The sequence below is a fragment of the Schistocerca americana genome, chromosome 7 (genome assembly GCF_021461395.2).
Source record: "Schistocerca americana isolate TAMUIC-IGC-003095 chromosome 7, iqSchAmer2.1, whole genome shotgun sequence".
Lineage (NCBI taxonomy): Eukaryota > Metazoa > Arthropoda > Insecta > Orthoptera > Acrididae > Schistocerca > Schistocerca americana.
In genome coordinates, this window is record NC_060125.1 from 399,899,910 (window position 1) to 399,925,022 (window position 25,113).

Genomic DNA, 25,113 nt, shown 5'->3' on the forward strand with positions numbered 1-25,113 from the left:
AGAAGGCTAATGATTATTACTGTATTGGAATGACAAATGATTAATTAACTATGCTATGCTTTGTAACTAGGAAAAGAAGATTACTGATTCTATGTAAAACAATTAATGAACATTTTTCTGTAATACTACATACTTGGTACAGAAATGTTCAATAACTGGGCTATGAATGCCGCAAACTACTAATGAAGACTGTAATTGTCAATATTATGTGACTTCATGTCCTTCACCTCATGAGCTAACTACCCTGAATTACTGCGATGTCCATTTGTCCTGTTTATCCTAGTGATCATGGAGCACTATATTTGGTTTTGCACTAATTCTACGTTGGTGTGCCTTGTAAGAACGTGGTGTTGACACGACATGCTGTCCACCACCGTGAGCGATGAAGACGTTATTATGGTCCCACTGTTTGGTGTACCTAATATACTGCCAAAATGAAAAAAAATGGAATATTACTACGACAGTTCAGTGTCTTGGCTATGCTGATAAATTCTGAGGGGAAAAGAACTTCAAGTTGTGTCACTTGGTGTTGTACTTCTGTGGAAAGATATGGACTTTCAGAACAGCTGTGTGCAATCTAAAGTGCTACAACCATGATGCAATCCTTCCCTTTCCTATCCTAATTCTTGTCACATAGTGAAAATCATTTTTTGCTAACATTATTTATGTTCATGGCTATACATTTTTTCAATTCACTGAACTCCAGTTCGAGTACACTTATGTCACTGGTCGACATGATTTTTTTTGCTATTATGTTTATTTATTGCCAATATGATAAAGACATTTTTTTTCGATTTGTTCTGAAGTACAGTATATGTGCACTTTTGTCTTTTTTATTGTATATACATTTTTTATTTTCTGAACTACAGTGCATGTGCACTTCTGTTAGGTGTTAATATGTTTTCTACTGAACTTCAGTCCCTGTACACTTTTCTCATTTTTCAATATGATTTCTACTATTCTGTATATTCAATACTTTAATGCGAATGCACTTATGTCATTTGTTACTAATTGTACATACATTTCATCAATTACTGATATGTTCTCAACTGCAGTGCATGTGCACTCATGTCACTTGTCAACATAATATTTTGCCAGTCTGTTTATTTGTTCTGAATATGCTAAAGAATTTTTTTTTCAGTGCCTGTGCACTTTGTTATCTGTCAAATAATTTGTATATACATTTTTCTGATTTGCTACTATGTTTTGTATTCACATTTTGTCTTTGTCTGATATATTTTGTACTTAGTGCGTGTGCACAACATTTAAATATTCTGTAAGTTGTAGAATTTTGTTAATTAAAGAAAAATTTTGCCGCGCTTGGCAAGTCCAAATGACTCACCATCGCTGCCAAATTTTTGCCCCCCCAGTGGAGGGTTATGAAACACGTATGTAACATAGCAGCGATGGCGAGGCATTGTAGCATCTGTGACCAGAGAGTATGCGCTTGACCGCGCGAGTGTTGCGAGCGGTTCTCAGTCTGTCAGTCAGTCGTTACGAGTCTGTAGCTCTGTCTAGTTGAGGGCAGTACTCTGTCAGTAGTCGTCGCTTGCAGTAGGCTAGTAGTCGTCATGCAGAACGGTCGGTCAGTGGTAGCAGTCCAGTGGGATTGCGTGATGTGGTCTGGCGACAACACTGGTCAAGATGCTGAATGAGGTATACTGTTAATTAAGATAATCATCGGATAATGTAAGGTTTAACTATTGTAACTAATTTTCAACAAGTGCCCCCAATAATAACTTTGATTTCAAAAGCAATTTTACATAAAATTTTCATTTAATTGAAGTAACTATTTCGTTCTACTTCCCTTAAACAAAAGTTTCAGTTTTCAATTAGATTACAAAAAAAAAAAAAAAAGGAATATTATTATTTGCAATGCAGTTCCTCCAAGCGGTGCGCAACAACAAGAGCAGAAATTTGACTAGGTGTTGCAATGAGGTAAGAATTTAATTTTGATTTTTGCACAGGGCCCAAGACCGATATTTCGGTTTAATTGAATCATTATTATCATTTTTCTGAGATTTTTTTATCACTGAATGGACCTTAATTTTTATGAAGAACTTATACTTGAGTCAGATTGCGATTCTCACTTTTATTGTCATTAAATTTAATTGCAGGGAGGTTACGTTTGGCTCCTATTCATTTATTATTTCTGTCTTTAAAATTTCAGTGGAGAGGTTACACTTACCGCAATGTCCATTGGCATTCCTAAATAACATTACTGTCTTGTAAATTTTTGTGGGGAGGTTACAACGTCTGCCCTCTGTCTGGCGCCAAAGCTAATGTGGTTCGCACAATGCGACCACTGCATGCAGCTGTCTGGAAATGTCTCTTCAATGTTCCCCAGAAAAAACGTGCTTTTGTCGACCCACCAACGCCGTACTTTTACTGCAGTCATTTCAGTCGGCACCCTGTTCCTTTGAACACAGGTAAAGCTTACTGTATTTCTTTCTCTAGAGCATGCAAACAAGACGATAAACTGCTGCCCACAATTTCATCACAATGTAGGAAGTCAAATCGCCATAGATCGTATTCCCTACACCAAATCAGAAGTGAGAGTGCCCTGCAATGTCTCATAGTAACCGCCCAAACATACACCCATAAAGCCTTGATCTCACCTATCCTTTTCCACACAACTGTCTGTGTATGTGTCTCACCAAAGTACTATCAATCTATCCAAGTACTTAAATGCAACACACATTGCTTTAATTTTGGAATCGGCTTACGTTTCCCTACAAGAATCATCTATAGGCTCATCACTTTTCTCCACCTCCTTGTCTATATTGAATACTGTACATTATAGGTGCATATGTGTTATACATTCATATACATTATATGTTCGTGTAACAGTTGTTTCTTCCCTATTGCCAAAATCCTGATTTGCTTCAGTGCATGTATCAACAAATGCACTGTTCTCTACCAGGACCATTCTAACAGACCTCCAGTATCTAATGACAAAACCTGCCCTGACATCTATCCTTTCTTTCATATTTAACCCACTCCTCGCTTTCCTGTTCTGGAACTCCTCTTACTTCCCATCCTACCAGTATTACGAAACTTATGTTTTCCTATCGTACATCCTCCACACTACACCTATCCCGTTATCGCAGCTGACCTGAACTATGTACAGCTATGAAAACTTAACTGTCCCATCTACCATACACCTACTAAATCCAGTTCCCTACATCGAGACGTAGCGAAGTGTAATGCAGTGAAGCGCTTTCTTTAACTTCTCACAACTCGTAGTCTCCGTTTTAAATGTCAGACGACGTCTTCCTATGATCAAAAAAAGCGTCTTTTAATATAGAACAAAAGTTTTGTGTATAGTTCTTAGTTTTAAAACTTTTATTTCATTCATTGTAAATTTTAAATTTTTTTGGCTGTGGAGTAGAAAAGTGTTTCGTTGTCAGACTACCCTTGCCCCACACTGACGAGCGAATGAAAAATAAATAAATAAAGGGAGAAAGAAATAACGGAAAATCGCATGATGCACGACGCACAGGATGATGATACGCGCAGTATACGGCCACATTTCACAGTAGGTCTTACCTGGCTACAAATTACTTGAAAAAAAGTGAAATGAAGGTATGATGATGATGAGGTCCCATACTCCGAGTTGCATAGGGGACGATGTGGGAGATTCGCACTACTGTACTAGGCAAGGTCCAAGGGGAGGTTGTTTGCCACTGCTTTCCTCCGACCATAATGCTGATGAATGGTGCTGATGAAGACGACACAACAACACTCAGTCATCTCGAGGCAGGGAAAAATCCCTGACTCCGCCGGGAATCGAACCCGGCACCCCGTGAGCGAGAAGCGAGAACGCTACTGCAAGACCACGAGCTGCGGGTAATGTAGGTATAGAAAAGTAATAAAAATATTATATATGACTGAAGAAATAATTAAGTACAGTAAAAAAAATGGAAAAAGCGCGTTACACAAACGCAATAAAACCATAGTAGCAAGGTCACTGCTAAATTAAAAGCCGAAATAAGGAAAAAATTACGATTCGTCGATCAGAGGAAAGATAGAACAAGGTACTCGGGGACAGAAAAATCCAGTGATGGTATAATGCTTATTGTTGTTGTTGTTGTTAATGTTGTGGTTGATGACCACAGTGATTGTGAGTTTCGACTTTGGTGCATTATTTTTTGGGCAGGTCTTGACTGGAAGATATTGCGAGAGCGTGTAGCTGCATCTGCACTTTTCTCTCTGCTGGGACGGATTTCCTTCAACACGTCGGAGGCGGAACCGCGTGGGCCGCGGCGCTCTCCGGCAGGACGTGAGAGGGGCGCCCGGGTCCCTGGTGGCTCCCGCAACACCGCCTGCAACTTGCATGAGCGCGCGTGGCGCGAGTGCGTCAGCCACCGCATCTCCTTCAATAATTCTGGCCCGCGACGGAGGCGCTCTGCACCGCGTATCACGGCCACACTCCTGCGGTCGACATATGGCCGGCCTGCGTGAGGGGAATGCCTCTCGTCCGCCACTCACCGTCACAGCCGCTGTCGCAGGCTGAGCCAACCAGCCCGTCTAGCTCTCTGCGGAGGCGCTTCATGGGCGCTTGAGGCACGAACAGCTATCCAGGCGACGGGACTGATAGCCACATCCTGGAGTGGATTCATAACTTCATGGAAGAGCAGACGCAGCATGCCGTCCTTGATATAGTGTCGTCAGCAGATGCAGAGGTAGCTTAAGGTGTGGCCCGTGCAGGCATGGATCCCGGGCTGAGGTCCCGGGCAGGGAGACCCACCGCAGTTTCTTACTTTCTTCTCTCCTCCCCCCCCCCCCCCCCTTCCTAAATACAGGGTGATTCGCCGGCCGAAGCGGCCGTGCGGTTTTAGGCGCTGCAGTCTGGAACCGCGAGACCGCTACGGTCGAAGGTTCGAATCCTGCTTCGGGCATTGACGTGTGGGATGTCCTTAGGTTAGTTAGGTTTAACTAGTTCTAAGTTCTAGGGGACTAATGACCTCAGAAGTTGAGTCCCATAGTGCTCAGAGCAATTTGAACCATTTGAACAGGGTGATTCACAAAAAAAAAAAAAAAAAAAGCACTCCGTCTACAGGCCACAAGTGGCCTGCCGGGACCATCCGACCGCCGTGTCATCCTCGGTGGAGGATGCGGACAGGAGTGCGCTCAGTCCGGAACCGCGCGACTGCTACAGTCGCAGGTTCGAATCCTGCCTCGGGCATGGATGTGTGTGATGTCCTTAGGTTAGTTAGGTTTAAGTAGTTCTAAGTTCTAGGGGACTTATGGCCACAGCAGTTGAGTCCCATAGTGCTCAGAGCCATTTGAACCATTTGATAGGAGGGGCGTGGGGTCAGCACACCGCTCTCCCGGTCGTAAGATGGTATTCTGGACCGAACCCGCTACTATTCGGTCGAGTAGCTACTCAATTGGCATCACGAGGCTGAGTGCACCCCGTAAAATGGCAACAGCGCATGGCGGCCGGGATGGTCACCCATCCAAGTGCCGACCACGCCCGACAGCGCTTAACTTCGGTGATCTCACGGGAACCGGTGTATCCACTGCGGCATGGCCGTTGACTGTGATTCACGAAGCTATGCAAATATTTTAATGTGTTATTCTACAAGTAAAACTAAAGAAAAATGACATAGGTCTGCAAATGTTCTGTTACGGAGTTACGGTTAATAAAAGATTTTGCCTGAAATTTAGCTCCTTCGCTAGTATTTATTTTGTTGTTATTGGTCTGGTGAATCTAATAAATAAAACATGTCCCAGACACGTATCTGCAGAAGTTTTCCAGAATATCCACAGAAGTAAAGAAGTAACTTCGTAAAATTTGTTTTTTTAAGTTACAGACAACTGCACAAAGTTTTCGACAAAAGATATAGAGAATTTAATAACGTTAAATGAAACTTCACGAATGTGTCAGATAATCGGCTTTTGTTAATACCATACCACACGTGAATTCATGTTAAACAGGAAAAAACAAAGCTCAGTGTTAAGGACGTTGTACAGTGTAGATACAGTTTCTCGATACATTCACAATACATTTTCAGGAATGTCCCCACCGATTTCAATGCCTTTAGTTGCTCGCGTGTGAACAGATATTGTTGCTCGTTTCAATATCACGGGGTTGTTCCTAATTTCGTCTACTGCATTCATAATGCGAGCAACTAATGTCTCATGTGTATTGACTTTGCCCTCATAAACTATGTCTGTCTTCCTTCCCTATACACAAAAATTCATCGGTGCTTAATCAGGCGATCTGGGTGGCCACAGACTTGTAGCACCACGACCAATCTATTTCTGGGGGAAATATTCATTTAAATGTGTAGTAACGGCATTGGTGAAATTTAGAGGCGCCCCGTCATGTTGAAAATACATATGCAATTGCATAGCAAGTGGAACATCTTCGAGTAAGGGGGGCATTTCTTCTTGAAGGAATTATAAGTACGTCTCGCCAGTTAGACGTCCTGGGAAAATAAATGATCTTTGCTTGTCTGGATATTTTGCAAAACTAATGCAGATACTCGTCTGGAACATGTTTTATTAGTTTCACCAGACCAATAACAGCAAAATTAATGGAAATCGTGCTTTACTTTAACCTCGTACAGTTTTCCGATGGCTTCATATTGGCGAAGTTGCTAAATTTCAGGCAAAATCTTTTATTATCCGTTACTCCGTAAGTAATCATTTGCGGACCTATGTTTACATGAACTTCTTTCTGTAGTTTTACTAGTAGAACAACATATCAAAACATTTATATATATTAATGAATCACCCTCTATAGTGCTCTACCATTCCCACTTTCAATGTCCTATAGTTCCATAGACCATAATAATAATAATAATAATAAGAATAACATTTATTAAGTACATTTCACACGTGTTTTGATATAAACGGCGATCGAAAAGTTTTCGTTCGAATGCCGTAAAATCCTGAATCGGTAGGCCAGTAATGCAAAATCGCCTTCAGCATTGCGGCAACCAGCCCAACGACACGTTAGGCTGAAGATACCCGTTTGGTCAAACTCCACGTCCCGCTACACTTCGTCATGTGACTAGAATCGATGGCACCACAAGGCATTTTTACGAACCGAAGGCATGATGATCCTATGGAGAAAGATCGGGACCATAGGGCCGCTGCCCGACTGTCCCCCATTTGAGCTGTCGTAGCGTGAGAGGCTGGTCGCTCAAATCGACGGCAGTCTTGGGTCGAATAGAGACTAGAACGGAACATGGATCACTATTCCTGAACGGTGGTTCTCGAAAAACCTCCGATAGATGTCTACTAGAGTTTGTCCTTCGGCATTCAAGGAAAGCATGACCGCACGTTGCTCCCTCTTGGATGCATTTCGTATTGCGTTTCCGCATTTACCACACGCATATCGGAAAGACACGAATACCACACTCAGCCCTTTCCAGAGTTCTGTCCTTGTATACCCGCATCGGAGTCTACATGTACACTTAAATCTATATCTACACACTGCGTAGCGGAGGGTAACCTGTACCACTACTAGTCATTTCCGTGCGTGTTCCACTCGTAAACAGAGCGAGGGGGAAACGACTGTCTATATGTCCCTGTACGAGCCCTAATTTATCGTATCTTCGTGCTGCTTAAGCGAAAGATATGTTACTGGCGGTAGCTCCGTTCTGCAGTCAGGTTCAACTGCCGATTCTCTAAACTTTGTCAGTAGTGTTCCTCGAAAATAACGTCGTCTTCTCTCCGAATATTCCCGAATATCTTCATAATACTTGCGTGTCGTTCGAATCTACCAGTAACAAATACATAGCCCACTTCTCAAACACTCGAGCAGAACTCAAGAGCGTGTCGGAATGACGTCCTACATGCGGTGTCCTTTACAGTTCATCCAAACTTTCGTAAAATCCTCCCATTAAACCACATTCGACCATTCGCCTATCCTACTATAATCCGTACATTCTCATTCCATTTCACATCGCTTTGCAACGTTGCGCCTAGATATTTAATCTACGTGAATTGTCTCAAGCACAGTACTAGTGCTGTATTCGAAAATTATGGGATTTGTTTTCCTATTGACCTGCGTTAACTTACATTTGTCTACATTTAGAGGGGAGACCTTCACCAGGACAACTAGAAATTTTATCTTTGTAAATCACCTTCTACCATCCGAGTTACTCAACGACGTCACCTCCCAGTACATCACAGCATAATCAGTAAACACCCTGTCAGATCATTTCTGTACATGCAGAATTAGAGGAGTCCTATCGCACTTCCCTGCCGCACACCAGACGGTACCCTTGTATCTGATGAACATTCGCAGTCGAGGACAACGTACTGGGTTCTGTTACTGAAGAATTTTTCCAGCCACTCATATATCTGGGAACCTACGATTGTACCTTCTGTGAAAGTTTGGAGTAGGGCACCGTGTCAAATCCTTTCGGAAATCCAGAAATATTAATCTGCTTTTTGCCCTTCATCTACGGCTCGCAGAGTATCATATGAGTAAAAGGCAAGCTGAGATTCGCAGCAGCGACGATTTCTAAAAGGTGCTGGTTGTAAACAGAAGCTTTTCCTTCTCAAGAAAATTTATTCTATTTGAACTCAGAATATATTTAAGATTTTTAGAACAAACCGATATTAAGGGTATTGGTGTGTAATTTTGCGGATCCGTTATTTTACCCTTCTTATATACAAGAGCTACCTTCTCTCTTTTCCAGTCGTTTGGGACTTCGCGCTGGGTTGGGAGTTTCGCGATAAATGCGAGCTATCTAATAGACCAATGCCGTAAAAGAGCTCACCATTATCATCATTTCATTTAGCACTATAATTGTGAACACACGTCAGCCGATTACAGCTATGGGAGTGTGTAAGTGAGAGGAATGCTAATTCCTGGACTCGTTTATTCCTATGGTGAGAAAAGTCACTAGATGTTTCAGTTTTGTTTAGCATTTCATATTCAGTATAAAAGGCCACAAAAGCTTCCTTTTTCCATAGCTAATCAAATTGAAACACGTCGAGTCTAAGTACATATTCCCAAACAAATAAATATCTCTTTGTCGCAAAATCCACACTGAACCTGGCCTCACTAACGACGAACTGTCAAAACAGCCGGCTTAGTGACCAGTAGACACCACCTGGTATGCGAAATCTAAAATTTACAGACAACAACACCTTCGTAACTCTAAAGAGCCTACCAGATATTTCAACGCTACCAGTTCCTAATCATTTACGAAGAATTTCTCCGTAGTGCGAACACAGTAACGACACTGGAATTTACACAAAAGGACGTGACCAGGAACTCCTACCAACGTCTCGGGTGAGAAGTTTATTAAGCAATACACATAAACTATAATAAAATATTTCAGCGCAAACAATTTGAATGCCGAGTAAGCAATATAAGACGATAAATAACTAATCTGCTGAAGACCGTATGGTTTTAGAAAAAGAACCACTCGAGAAAGGTTTTAGTTAGTGATATCATTAATCAGTTTACAAAATGTGTCTGAAAAGGTTGATTCGAGGGATCTGTAATGACAAAAGTAATGAAAAGTTAATTATCCCTCCCTCTTTCTCTCTCTCTCTCTCTCTCTCTCTCTCTCTCTCTTTCTCTCAGCCGCACGGGATAGTCGTGCGGTCTCAGACGTCTTGTCACGGTTCGCGCGGCTGACCCCGTCGGAGGTTCGAGTTCTCCCTCGGGCACGGGTGTGTTTGTTGTCCGTAGCGTAAGTTATTTTAAGTTAGATTAAGTAGTGCGTAAGCCTATGGGCCGATGACCTTAGCAGTTAGGTCCCATAGTCCTTATCACAAATTTCCAAAATTTCTCTCTTTCTCTCTCTCTCTGGTGCAAACTCAGAGTGGCGTTGCCAATACGACCAGTTACTGCACAGGTGGCTGCAGCATAAGGCGGCGTCTTCGATACACGTGTGTGGCTCAGAGGCGTTCCCCTTTTCTGTTAAGTCCAGTACCTGCAGACACCACGATGAACCACTTGTTCTGTGGTCGCAGTTCCGTCTCAGTTCGACCATCAAGTACCTCACCCGCAGCTAATGTGACCTCTCTGGCCAACACGATGGCCAGAATGGGTTCGAGAGATGCAAAAGTTTTCATGATAGAAAGCTCTCTCTTGTTGCCGTGAGAAATGAACGTGACGTGGTATTAAAAGTGATTCGAATACTAGCCGTAATAGAAAAAACTGACTACCTGCCGTTGTTGAGTCACTCTCTCATTCCAGAATCCTTTCAACTCAGTCCGGGTGGGCATTGTTTACACTGCAATAGCCGATTCCGGCAGCCTAGCCTGTCAGTATTTTCTCATTTCTCAGATATTTTTGGGAAATGTTTCAAATAAATATTAGCATCAATGTACGAACGTACTCTCATCCCATCTTACGCAAAATTTGAACTTGAAAGCAGCATGCCACAGCTTGTAATTTTCGCTAACTAATGGAAAGTGTTGACTGCTGACATTATTTATGTATCTGCGAACATCAGTTACGACCAAGTCAATTTTGACTGTGCGACTGACAAACTTTGGCTGTATTACTGAACTATCCTGTGTTCCCTACGTACAATCAAGTTCGCAGACAGTACGACGCCCGGTACTTACTTCATTACAGCACTAAGTAGCAACAAAAATATAGGGAACTTATTAATGCAATATGAACAGTCAGGAGCTAATTTGGGCCACACACGTCTGAAAATCGTTATCACATGTAAAATGCATTTGGTTATTTTGACTGAAGGATTTTTCGGAATACAAGTGAGTATTTTTACGAGTTTGTCGTACATTATTTGGAATTCCCCTCGCTACTTATGTTCATAACCCTTACAGGTACGATCTTCTGCAGTGTGGCAAGGTGCTATGTACCACAGAGAGGTGAAAAACTGAAATACTATGTGTCGTGCTTCGAGTGGATGTATAGACGTAACACACACGTTTCATTTCGTAATGTCTCATATTCAGGCATAGGCAGCGCGGTCAAATAAAATAGTAAACAGTACCAGTAGGCCGATAATGTACGAGAGGCGCTTACAACTGTGCTTGTCAAGAGCTTTTATTGTTAGAAAAACTTAACCGTTCCATTTAAAAATATTATAGTAGCATCAGTATCTCTGTCTATAAAAGAGTCAAATAAATAGATACAGAACAGAATTATGTGCCCCTATGCCTGAAACCTCGTTTCGATATCTTGAATGGTTCATGAAACAGAAAGGTTTCACGTTGATGGTGATTCACTCTACATGTAGTCGATATATTACTCATTACACATCATTTCGATACAGACAGTCTGATGAACTGGTAATTCACTTTTTTAAAGTCCAATGTAACTTTGCTTATGTGATGTGATTCCGAATAAGAACTTCAGTATCAATTGATACTGTCACCTATCTAGGAGTAATTCAACATAGTGTTTGCTAGTGCTGAGTGGAACTACGACTGTGGCAATAAGTCACGTGTGTATTTAACCACTGAGATGACAAACGCTATAGGATAGCTCGCAATACCGTGTCGGACCGCCTTTAGCAGCACACCAACTCGACGAGGCATGGACTCAAAATGTCGTTGGAAGTCCCTTGCAGAAATATTAAGCCATGCTTCCTCTGTAGCAGTTCATATTTGCTAAACTGTTGCCGGTGCGGGATTTTGTGGATAACAAGATCTACCGATTTTGTACCATAAATGTTCGATGGGAATCATGTTGGGCGAAATGGATGGTCAAATCGTTCTCTCGAATTGTTCAGAATGTTCTTCAAAGGTATAGCTAATAACTGTGCCGTGATGACATGTCGCATAGTCATCCATAAAAATTCCATCGTTGTTTGGGAACATGAAGTACATGGTGGTCCGTGGTCTCCAAGTAAAGGAATATAACCAGTTCCAGTGGATGATGGGTTCAGCTGGACCAAGGAACCCAGTTCGTTCCATATCAGCACAGACCACGCTATTGTTGACAACTATGATCCATGGCTTTGTGAGGTCTGCGCCAAACTTAAATCCTACCATCGTCTATTACCAACTGAAACCGAGACTCGTGTGACCACGCCACGACTTTCCACTGTTCCAGGGTCCAGACGATACGTCATGAGCCCAGGAGAGGCGAGACGGGTATGTGGTGTTGGCAAAGGCTCTCGCGTCGGTCGTCTGCTGCCATAGCCCTTTAACGCCAAACTTCGCTGCCGTGTCTTGTCGGATACCCTCATCGTACCGCTCCACACTGATGTCTGCGGTTATTACAATCAGTTTTGCTACGCAACGCTGCTGCTCTCGGTCGGCCATCCGCCACTGTGTTGTCCGTGGTGAGACGTAATGCCTGAAATAGGTATTCCCAGCACTCTCTTGACGTTGTGGATCTCGGAATGTTGAATTCCCTAATGATTTCCAAAATGGAAGGTCCCATGCCTCTAGCTCTAAGTACCATTACGCGTTCTAAGCCTATTAATTGCTGTTGTGTGGCCATAATCACGTCGGAAACCTTTTCATGTGAATATAAACGACAGCTCCACAAATGTACTGCCGGCCGGAGTGGCCGTGCGGTTCTAGGCGCTACAGTCTGAAACCGCGTGACCGCTACGGTCGCAGGTTCGAATCCTGCCTCGGGCATGGATGTGTGTGATGTCCTTAGGTTAGTTAGGTTTAAGTGGTTCTAAGTTCTAGGGGACTGCTGACCACAGCAGTTGAGTCCCATAGTGCTCAGAGCCATTTGAACCACAAATGTACTGCATTTTATACCTGTTATACGCGAAACTGCCGCCATCTACACACATGCATTTCTCTATCCCATGGCTTTTGTCACATCAGTGCAAAGTTCAACACAAGAAACTCTAATGCAACATGGTATAGCACGACTCTTTCCATCGAAGGCGAAGCGAAGGAGAGTATCGACCGGGAGGCGCGGCGGATGGGTGAGTACTCTTGTAGATGGCCGTGGCGCTTGTTTCTATAGCCGGGGCCTGGCACAAACACAAGAGCGCGCAGATATTGGGCGACACGCCAGCCGATTGCGCCGATTCCTCCTTATGCGGCGCGCGAACAATGGCGGGGAGGCCACAATGGGCGCGCGGTGCGCTCATTCAGGTCGGCAGCCATTGTGATTGTGGGCGCCGCCGCGCCGCTGAAAGCAACAGGCGGGCCGAGCCGGCAGGTGCGACCGCCCCCTCCCTCGCCCCTTTCTAAAGCGGGCTGCGCTTCTAGCCGTACCCAATATTAACCACTTTCTGCGACATATCCTGTACGAAGCAGGAGACTGTAGCACTATCCGCTACACTACGTGCGTTTACAATTACGATAACATGAATGTGGCATGCAACAAATGTCAAATTGGCTTGACGTGTACTGCATGGCTCTGAGCACTACGGGACTTAACATCTATGGCCATCAGTCCCCTAGAACTTTAGAACTACTTAAACCGAACTAACCTAAGGACAGCACACAACACCCAGCCATCACGAGGCAGAGAAAATCCCTGACCCCGCCGGGAATCGAACCCGGGAACCTGGGCGTCGGAAGCGACAACGCTACCGCACGACCTCGAGATGCGGGCGTGTACTGCATGCTTGAATGTGCTAACGAAAAGCATTTGAGTGCAATCGCACAAATTATGAATAGCTAACAGCGTGTACATTCGGTATTTGGCAGTGCCAGCTCCAGGCAAGGCCACGCAACCAACCAAGAGCTGTACGACAGTTACATACTGCAACAGTGGTGGTGTCCCATACTGCCACATGGCGTTCTACCGTTAGCGGATGTCCAAACTGCTACATACTGTGGCACTAAGTAGCTTTTCCACAGCTGACTGCGTGATATGAAACTAGCTCTACATCTACATTTACATTTATACTCCGCACGCCACACAACGGTGTGTGGCGGAGGGCACTTAACGTTCCACTGTCATCACCTCCCTTTCCTGTTCCAGTCGCGTATGGTTCGCGGGCAGAACGACTTTCTGAAAGCCTCCGTGCGCGCTCTAATCTCCCTAATTTTACATTCGTGATCGATACCTCATCCAGAAACGCACCCTCTCGAAACCTGGTGAGCAAGCTACACCGCGGTGCAGAGCGCCTCTCTTGCAGAGTCTGCCACTTGAGTTCGTTAAAGATCTCCGTAACGCTATCACGGTTACCAAATAACCCTGTGACGAAACGCGCCGCTCTTCTTTGGATCTTCTCTGTCTCCTCTGTCAACCCGATCTGGTACGGATCCCACACTGATGAGCAATACTCAAGTTGAGGTCGAACGAGTGTTTTGTAAGCCACCTCCTTTGTTGATGGACTACATATTCTAAGGACTCTCCCAATGAATCTCATCCTGGTACCCGCCTTACCAACAATTAATTTTATATGATCATTCCACTTCAAATCGTTCCGCACTCATACTCCCAGATATTTTACAGAAGTAACTGCTACCAGTGTTTGTTCCGCTATCATATAATCATACAATAAAGTATCCTTCTTTCTATGTATCCGCAATACATTACATTTGTATGTTAAGGGTCAGTTGCCACTCCCTGCACCAAGTGCCTATCCGCTGCAGATCTTCCTGCATTTCGCTACAATTTTCTAATGCTGCAACTTCTCTGTATACTACAGCATCATCCGCGAAAAGCCGCATGGGACTTCCGACACTATCTACTAGGTCATTTATATATATCGTGAGAAGCAATGGTCCCATAACACGCCCGTGTGGCACGCCAGAGGTTACTTTAACGTCTGTAGACGTATCTCCATTGATAACAACATGGTGTGTTCTGTTTGCTAAAAACTCTTCAATCCAGCCACACAGCTGGTCTGATATTCCGTAGGCTCTTACTTTGTTTATTAGGCGACAGTGCGGAACTGTATCGAACGCCTTCCGGAAGTCAAGAAAAATAGCATCTATCTGGGATCCTGTATCTAGTATTTTCTGGGTCTCATGAACAAATAAAGCGAGTTGGGTCTCACACGATCGCTGTTTCCGGAATCCATGTTGATTCCTACATAGTAGATTCTGGGTTTCCAAACACGACATGATACTCGAGCAAAAAACATGTTCTAAAATTCTACAACAGATCGACGTCAGAGATATAGGACTATAGTTTTGCGCATCTGCTCGACGACCCTTCTTGAAGACTGGGACTACCTGTGCTCTTTTCCAATCATTTGGAACCTTCCGTTCCTCTAGTGACTTGCGGTACACGGCTGTTAGATGGGGGGCAAGTTCTTTCGCGTACTCTGTGTAGAATCGAAATGGTATCCCGTCAGGTCCAGAGGACTTTCCTCTCTTGAGTGATTCCAGCTGCTTTTCTATTCCTTGGACACTTATTTCGATGTCAGCCATTTTTTCGTTTGTGCGAGGATTTAGAGAAGGAACTGCAGTGCGGTCTTCCTCTGTGAAACAGCTTTGGAAAAAGGTGTTTAGTATTTCAGCTTTACGTGTGTCATCCTCTGTTTCAATGCCATCATTATCCCGGAGTGTCTGGATATGCTGTTTCGAGCCACTTACTGAATTAACGTAAGACCAGTACTTCCTAGGATTTTCTGTCAAGTCGGTAGATAGAATTTTACTTTCGAATTCACTGAACCCTTCACGCATAACCCTCCTTACGCTAACTTTGACATCGTTTAGCTTCTGTTTGTCTGAGATGTTTTGGCTGCTTTTAAACTTAGAGTGAAGCTCTCTTTGCTTTCGCAGTAGTTTCCTAACTTTGTTGTTGTACCACGGTGGGTTTTTCCCGTCCCTCACAGTTTTACTCGGCACGTACCTGTCTAAAACGCATTTTACGATTGCCTTGAACTTTTTCCATAAACACTCAACATTGTCAGTGTAGGAACAGAAATTTTCGTTTTGATCTGTTAGGTAGTCTGAAATCTGCCTTCTATTACTCTTGCTAAACAGATAAACCTTCCTCCCTTTTTTTATATTCCTACTAACTTCCATATTCAGGGATGCTGCAACGGCCTTATGATCACTGATTCCCTGTTCTGTACATACAGAGTCGAAAAGTTCGGGTCTGTTTGTTATCAGTAGGTCCAAGATGTTATCTCCACGAGTCGGTTCTCTGTTTAATTGCTCGAGGTAATTTTCGGATAGTGCACTCAGTATAATGTCACTCGATGCTCTGTCCCTACCACCCGTCCTAAACATCTGAGTGTCCCAGTCTATATCTGGTAAATTGAAATCTCCACCTAAGACTATAACATGCTGGGAAAATTTATGTGAAATGTATTCCAAATTTTCTCTCAGTTGTTCTGCCACTAATGCTGCTGAGTCGGGAGGTCGGTAAAAGGAGCCAATTATTAACCTAACTCGGTTGTTGAGTGTAACCTCCACCCATAATAATTCACAGGAACTATCCACCTCTATTTCACTACAGGATAAACTACTACTAACAGCGACGAACACTCCACCACCGGTTGCATGCAATCTATCCTTCCTAAACACCGTCTGTACCTTTGTAAAAATTTCGGCAGAATTTATCTCTGGCTTCAACCAGCTTTCTGTACCTATAACGATTTCGGCTTCGGTGCTTTCAATCAGCGCTTGAAGTTCCGGTACTTTACCAATGCAGCTTCGGCAGTTTACAATTACAATACCGATTGCTGCTTGGTCCCCGCATATCCTGACTTTGCCCTGCACCCGTTGAGGCTGTTACCCTTTCAGTACTTGCCCAAGGCCATCTGACCTAAAAAAACCGCCCAGCCCACGCCACACAACCCCTGCTACCCGTGTACCCGCTTGTTGCGTGTAGTGGTCTCCAGCGGAACCCGAAACCCCACCACACTATGGCGCAAATCGAGGAATCTGCAGCCCGCACGGTCGCAGAACCGTCTCAGCCTCTGATTCAGACCCTCCACTCGGCTCTGTCGACGATGCTGCAGATGGTGAGCTCTGCTTTCATCCCGCTAGCGAGACTGGCAGTCTTCACCAAATCAGATAGCCGCCGGAAGCCAGAGAGGATTTCCTCGGATCCATAGCGAAACACATCATTGGTGCCGAGATGAGCGACCACCTGCAGATGGGTGCACCTGGTACCCTTCATGGCATCCGGAGGGACCCTTTCCACATCTGGAATGACTCCCCCCGGTATGCACACGGAGTGCACATTGGTTTTCTTCCCCTCTCTTGCTGCCATATCCGTAAGGGGCCCCATTACGCGCCTGACGTTGGAGCTCCCAACTACCAGTAAGCCCATCCTCTGCGACCGCCCGGATCTTGCAGACTGAGGGGCAACCTCTGGAACAGGACAAGCAGCCATGTCAGGCCGAAGATCGGTATCAGCCTGAGACAGAGCCTGAAACCGGTTCGTCAGACAAACTGGAGAGGCCTTCCGTTCAGCCCTCCGGAATGTCTTTCACCCCCCTGCCACACCTTGAGACGACCTCCCACTCTACCACAGGTGAGGGATCAGCCTCAATGCGGGCAGTATCCCGGGCAACCACAGTCGTAGTCCGATCGGGGGATGCGTGGGACGAGCTGGCCGTCCCCGACAAACCCCCATCCGGAACCCCACAGTGATGCCCATTGGCAACAGCCTCAAGCTGTGTGACCGAAGCCAACACTGCCTGAAGCTGGGAGCGAAGGGATGCCAACTCAGCCTGCATCCGAACACAGCAGTTGCAGTCCCTATTCATGCTAAAAACTGTTGTGCAAGGAACGTCTGAACTAATCTACAGAGAGCGCAAACAAATCGACACAAAATTTAAACGGTTATTAAAATACAAGATTGCCTAGTAAATGCAGTAATGATGCTACTTGCGGACTGCTGACACACTGCCCGGCGGCGGAAGGAGACTACGCGATTCTACACTATTCAGGTACTAAAACGCGATGCTACAACTCTCAAATACTATAATACGCCAGAAATTTATGAATTAGACAATGCAAGTACCAAAAACACGCAAAGAAATTAAGAATTAAACTATGTAGCAAATGAGTGAGCTAGGACTATACGACTTGCTGCTGCAGCTGCTTATACAATGGCGGCAGGGTGCACACTGACTGTGACCAACCGACACTGGCCGTTCAAAACAAAAACAGAAGACAAACGACTACGCGAATTTACACTATTCAGGTACTAAAACGCGATGCTACAACTCTCAAATACTATAAGACGCCAGAAATTTATGAATTAGACAATGTAAGTACCAAAAACACGCAAAGAAATTAAGAATTAAACTATGTAACAAACGAGTGAGCTAGGAGTATACGACTTGCTGCTGCAGCTGCTTATCCAACGACGGCAGGGAGATACGTACGCAACAGTGGAGTGATGGTGCGGAGTGGATGGAGGGGAGAGGGGGGGAGTGGAGCTGGGTACTTACGTCGGATCGGTTCTTGTCATTTGTCGTCTACCCTACCTCTTTGACATGTTTCGAGCCTCGTTTACGTGTCTGTGAATGTTAGAGCAACATATTTGAGCACTAATTTGAAAATACACTGATATGACATTTGTGAATCGCGAAGCTCACGGTAATGGAAGAGCTGCTCGTCGACTTTGTCAAGATCGATCTTCCATCTCATACCCTTTCCGCCACAGTTAGGTACCATTATCGTCAGGAAGTGTGACTGCGGTGACCTAAGGAGACGCCGCACACCCGAAATCGAAGAGGCCTACTGCATCACGCAGAAGAGAATCCGTTAACGAGTACACGAGCAACTGCGCGTGCAATGTATGTTGCTTCCCGCACCGTCTTGTGTGTTCTGCGTGAGCAAAGACAACATCACCTCCAAAGAATACTATGAAATGCTAGAAAATTTTGCACTGCGTTCAAGTTACCTTTCTGTTTCTTTGGTTATTAATGAGTGGAACTGTAAAACAAATGATGTACTGGGTCACTCCTAACAAATTACTTGTAAAATTGCTGGGATTATTGAGATGTTTTCAAATGACTGTAGCACGGAAATTACACATTTCCGGACATATGTTCCGATTCAAAATTTTTGTCTAACCAGCCCTCTCTACGTGTCCTACAAGTTTGTAGTGGAAGCATCAGAGCATCCTGTATTTTGAAGACTGCAGTAGCTGACAAGTGCCAGAATAATTGCAAAATCAGCTCAACAGTTCATGTATCTAAGTTGTTGACAAGAATAATACACAGAAGAATAGGAAATAAAATTGAGGATGAGTTAAATGACGATCAGTTTTGCTTTAGAAAAGACAAAAGCACCAGAGAGGAGATTCTGATGTTAAGGTTGATAATGGAAGCAAGGTTAATGAAAAATCAAGACACGTTCATATTTTCTGTAGACTTGGAAAAAGCGTTCGACAATGCAAAATGGTGCAAGATGGTTCAAATTCTGAGAGAAATAGGGGTAAGCTACAGGAAGAGACGGGTAATATACAATATGTACAACTTCCAAAACGGAATAACAAGAGTGGAAACCACGAACGAAGCACGGATTAAAAAGGGTGTAAGACAGGGAAGTATTCTTTCCTCCCTACTCTTCAATCTGATTGCGTATGATAGAAGATGTTCTGAACGAGAGTTTAGCGAAAATTTTTCTCCGTTTCAAAATCTTTGCAGATGCCTCTTCAGTTCATTACATTCCGCACAGAAATTAGAGTCATCTTAGATTTAAAAATCAAGTCAGTTGCCGTGCTTCATTTCTGACTGTATCACTATTCAGCATAAGAATAATACGAATATAAACATGACATGATAATTATATTCTTCGGCGTTTGCTGTTGTCTCACTCTAGTTTCGTAGTTTATTAGGCAGACAGCATTTAAATGAGATAGCAGCAAAAACGAAAGAATACATGGTATAATGTTTACATTTATTTAATGACGCAGACGTTTTGGCGCCAGTATTTATCTTTGTGCCTTCAAAGTATGCCTGTGTAGCGCTACATATATTCGACGGCAGAAGTTACTTGTGGCGGCACCTACCAATATTTTTCAGAACTTCCGCTTACTTTGTGCTCGATTCTAAGCCGCAGGCAGTTTTTTGGATCACAAAAACCGGGAAGAAAGCGTCGCTTAGATTCGAGTAAATACGGCAGGCCTCAATTTGAGGAAGAAGTTTCTGAGAATTAACATCTGGAGCACAGGACAAAACAAACACCCAGCCATCTCGACGTAGGTGATATTCCCTGACCCCGCTGGGAATCGAACCCAGGGACGAGAAGGGACAGGATGATAGGATATCTGATAAGACACCACGGAATGACTTTAATGGTACTAGAGGGAGCTTTAGAGGGCAAAGACTGTAGAGGAAGTCAGAGATCGGAATACATCCAGCAAATAATTGAGGGCATAGGGTGTAAGCGCTACTCTCAGATGAAGAGGTTAGCAAAGGAGAGGAATTGGTGGCAGGCTGTTTGAAACTAGACAGAAGACTGATGAACCCCCCCTCCCCCACAAAAAGAAAAGAAAAATCACATATTTTAAACAAAGATTGCATGTAGAAACTTCTTGGTCCAAAGGACATATAAAAAACACAAAACGCTATTTCAAAGTTAAGTGAACAATAGCAAATCAAAATCTACATTCTGGAATAAGTCTTAAACCGATGTGGGGATGTTTGGTTGAGTAGATGAAGATAAATATTATAGTATTTATTTCAAGTCGTACACAAGTCCTCTATTGTACAAATTATGTCGGCTGATCTTTGTAGACATTTATGTAATCAGATGACAACCTGAAAACATTAGGTGCAATAAACATATTGTCAACAGTGGCAAAATTATGCATTAATAATAATTTAGGCTGGGATTCAGGGACAAACAACGAGAGGAGTGACAGAAGGAACGCAATATTTGGTTGCATCAGAGATGTGGGTTCGTTAGACTTACTTCAAAGGAAAGCAAAGTTTTGATTACTTTAGAGCTGTGTGACTGTCATTTTTTATTGTAATGTAAATACTGAAGTAATACATTGATAAGCAATCAGTGATATGCCTATGGATAAACCATTAACAGTATTAACATACATACATACACAGCAATATGCTGAAATTGTATTCAAACTATTGGTTCTGGATGACTCTTTGAGTTTTGGGGGGTAGGCAAGTAAACTAACTGTGCATTTACGAAATATCAACAAGGAGAACAAGGTTTTGGCTATGGTTCAAATGGCTCTGAGCACTTTGGGACTCAACTGCTGTGGTCATTAGTCCGCTAGAACTTAGAACTACTTGAACCTAACTAACCTAAGGACATCACACACATCCATGCCCGAGGCAGGATTCGAACCTGCGACCGTAGCAGTCGCACGGTTCCTGACTGCGCGCCTAGAACCGCGAGACCACCGCAGCCGGCCAAGGTTTTGGTTATACCACAGATATGCATGTTAAGATTACAACTGTTACATGTTATTAGTAAATAAAAGGTGATGTAAGATTGCACGGTGCCTGGGTGGAGAAAAGTTTGTACCTCTATAATTCTGGCGAATTCTGCATGAGAACTGGACATGCACTCGACCCCCAACTTACGTACCACCTAATTGACTATGTGCAGAGAGATAAGGAAAGGAATTGTTGGTGGACCCTGCAAGTTGGTAAAATAAGGAGCGCACACTCACAATAATTTAATGAAAATCATTATCTCCTCAGTAAAGAAAAAGGGAATTTTATCATAATAGATGACATGAAATGGAATTCTGCATCTGTCTATGAAATTATATGCGGATTAAATATTACAATGTGATTTATTATAAATCAGAACGCAGAGGTGCTTGATTGCCAATACAAACAGTAGGTAAAGGCTAGGTTGTACTGAACTATTGTGGAGAATAAGAGTTGGCTCGAGAAAAGGGGCTCCTGCTCCCTGCGATGCAATAGATTGATGATAATGACTCGAGGTCCTAGTGAATCAGTTATTACTGCCCTGACTATAATGCAGTATAGCGGTTAGTAGTGAGAGCTCAAATGGGATCACATGGAGAAACAAGCAAGGTGAACTTGTAGCAAAACGATCCCGCATGCTGTTGAGGACTTCAGCATAAAAATGATAGGTCGTACAACGCCAGAGCCGCAAAATACTTTACCGATCCTGAAATCAGTAGCACGTCATTGGTAGGCAGCGTTTTGATGAGGTAGGCACCGACTTCTGATGTGCAGCAACTCTGGTTGAACCCCTGGCATCGAAGGCTGTCCGAGTATTCTACGTTCTGCCGAAAAAGTGCGACTAAGTCGCAATACCGTCCGAATCCGACGAAGATCTGATCCCAAATGCCATGCACCCACTCAATTCAAGAGCGAAGCCAAGGTTATTCACCTCACCACTTCATTCAGTGCTGATTCTAAAATTCCCCCACACTATCCCAAAACATCATTCGCGGCAATAGCGACCGATCCCTCCAATTTCGAGGAGGGCTTTATGATGTCAACTGGCCTCAGTTCAAGTTGGCAAATCGTGCCTCTGCCATTTAGTTTGGGCCCACTAAACTTGCCGTTTACGTAAACAACGTGCCTAGACCACCGGTCATCTGGCGCCAGACAGTTGCGCCCAGCCGGGCACGTTCCAAGAGTATTCTCATAATCATGAGGCGAATGCAGTCAGACGACGCCAGCAGTCTTTGTTCCACACGCGCGGGAACGGTAAGCACATAAACTGCAGCGACATTCAGACGGCTCTCATGTCGTTTCATCCTGCATACAATATTCGATGCTCGACTGAGGTCAGTCGTCCCACCAGGCACTCAAACCCATTGATGCACGACTCGCTCAGTATTCGCAGAAGTGCAGCACCCAACCGGAAGTGCAGTCTGCCGCGTCCTCCGGTGCTCGCTTCGCAACAGGCCACCCAGGGAAGTAAAAGGGGAAACTACAAGCAAGAAAAACTACAATTCTCGACATGCATAGCAATCAAGTGAAAAGTACTTTGAGCTCTCAGTGCAAATACTCTCATTAGAATAACCTTATTCGGCCTATTATAACAGTGCAATGACAACAAACATTAATAAAATTCTATGAAAATGAGTGGTGACATGCAAAAGATATTGAGAATGTTCTTCAGCTGGATATACTATATCTAACACAAACTAATTAGGTATAATCTGAAGCTGTCAGGGGGTGTACACTGCTGTTTGTTGGTTTATTTGAATATAAGGCTATTACACTGTTCATTTGGGAAATTTAATGGTAATGTAACCAATTATTTGTAGAAATGTGAAGGGAAAGTGGAGACTGTGTGTATGCGTGTGTGTGTGTGTGTGTGTGTGTGTGTGTGTGTGTGTGTGTGTGTGTGTGTCTGTGTGTTCATTACACATTTAATAAAGTACGCTAGTGTTAAAAACAGAGATGGCACTGTTGTAAATTTTATTTTTGCCGTTGAGGATGTCATCATGTTGTTTTCTTTGATGTTTGTATATGTGGAGCGTTTCAACGATTTGTAGGTTTTTTTGTTAGTAGGTTGGATATATAGGATGCTGATACTTCCGTTGTTAGTATGGTGTTTTGTGACTCTCGCTAATGTGTGGTATTTTCCCTTGCCTTGCGCTGCCATGTGTTCTTTGAATCTAATCTCAAATGATCTGCCTGCATGAGACTTAGAAACGATTGAAGTCTAAACATTCGATTTTGTATACACCTATAAGCTGCAGTGGGTTTCTTGCGTTGCTGTTATGAGGTAACGTCTGCCCAGTCACCTTGTCTGTGGTGACAGATATTTTTACGCCTTTTCATTTGAAGTCACTGGCAATCCGAGACGAATTCCTACCTAGAAATGCGATTATATGGACGATCTTATTTTCTATTTTATTTGTGCTGTGAATGTTTTGCTATTATTGAGTGTTTCAGTGTATCCGTTATGGAGCTGTTAAAATAAGTTGGACTGGTTGTTGTTTTATTACTTAAGATTCTTGTTTACATTATTATCAAAGAGTGGTAGTTGGATTGCCCTGTTGACCATAAACCGAAATACTGCCATTTTGTGGATTGTGGGGTGACATGTGTTGTTGGGAATTATAGTGTGTCTCGAAGTTTTGTGATAACTTTCGGATTGATGTCTGTTATTCATTTTTCTAATAGTCAAATCTTGAAGGATTATGCTGTCACCTAAATGTGCTCAAGTGTCAACTTTATATTTTAATAGGAGCTACTGAAAAAAAAATTAACTCAATGATACCATCTCTTGCGCCATTGGTCAATATGATGGTTATCATGTACTTGTCGTTAATAGTAGTTGATGTTTTTGATGATCTGATGGTCGGAATTCAGAATTTGGTGTACTAAGTTGTTTATAAATACTTCAGCTAAGAATCCAGAAAAGTTTTACTCCATTGCTAGTCCCTCTGTTTATTTACAGGGTTTATTGTTGAAATTCAGCTAGTGGGGAGTAGATTGTTAATTCTAAAATGTCTTTTAGTTCAGTGATGTGAGTGCAGGGAATTGTTCTGTTTTGTTGCCCCCCTTCTAACAGCCGTGTACCGCAAGTCTCTGGAGGAACGGAGGGTTCCAAATGATTGGAAAAGAGCACAGGTAGTCCCAGTCTTCAAGAAGGGTCGTCGAGCAGATGCGCAAAACTATAGACCTATATCTCTGACGTCGATCTGTTGTAGAATTTTAGAACATGTTTTTTGCTCGAGTATCATGTCGTTTTTGGAAACCCAGAATCTACTATGTAAGAATCAACATGGATTCCGGAAACAGCGATCGTGTGAGACCCAACTCGTTTTATTTGTTCATGAGACCCAGAAAATATTAGATACAGGCTCCCAGGTAGATGCTATTATTCTTGACTTCCGGAAGGCGTTCGATACAGTTCCGCACTGTCGCCTGATAAACTAAGTAAGAGCCTGCGGAATATCAGACCAGCTGTGTGGCTGGATTGAAGAGTTTTTAGCAAACAGAAAACAGCATGTTATTATCAATGGAGAGACGTCTACAGACGTTAAAGTAACCTCTGGCGTGCTACAGGGGAGTGTTATGGGACCATTGCTTTTCACAATATATATAAATGACCGAGTAGATAGTGTCGGAAGTTCCATGCGGCTTTTCGCGGATGATGCTGTAGTATACAGAGAAGTTGCAGCATTAGAAAATTGTAGCGAAATGCAGGAAGATCTGCAGCGGATAGGCGCTTGGTGCAGTGAGTGGCAACTGTCCCTTAACATAGACAAATGTAATGTATTGCGAATACGTAGAAAGAAGGATCCTTTATTGTATGATTATATGATAGTTGAACAAACACTGGTAGCAGTTACTTCTGTAAAATATCTGGAAGTATGCGTGCGGAACGATTTGAAGTGGA

At 43.4% G+C, this 25,113-nt stretch overlaps 1 pseudogene; it reads right to left on the reverse strand.

Moving 5' to 3' along the window:
* Window positions 1-5,426: 5,426 nt before the first annotated feature.
* On the reverse strand, window positions 5,427-5,544 carry LOC124623209 (annotated as a pseudogene).
* Between the last annotated feature and the right edge of the window lie 19,569 nt (window positions 5,545-25,113).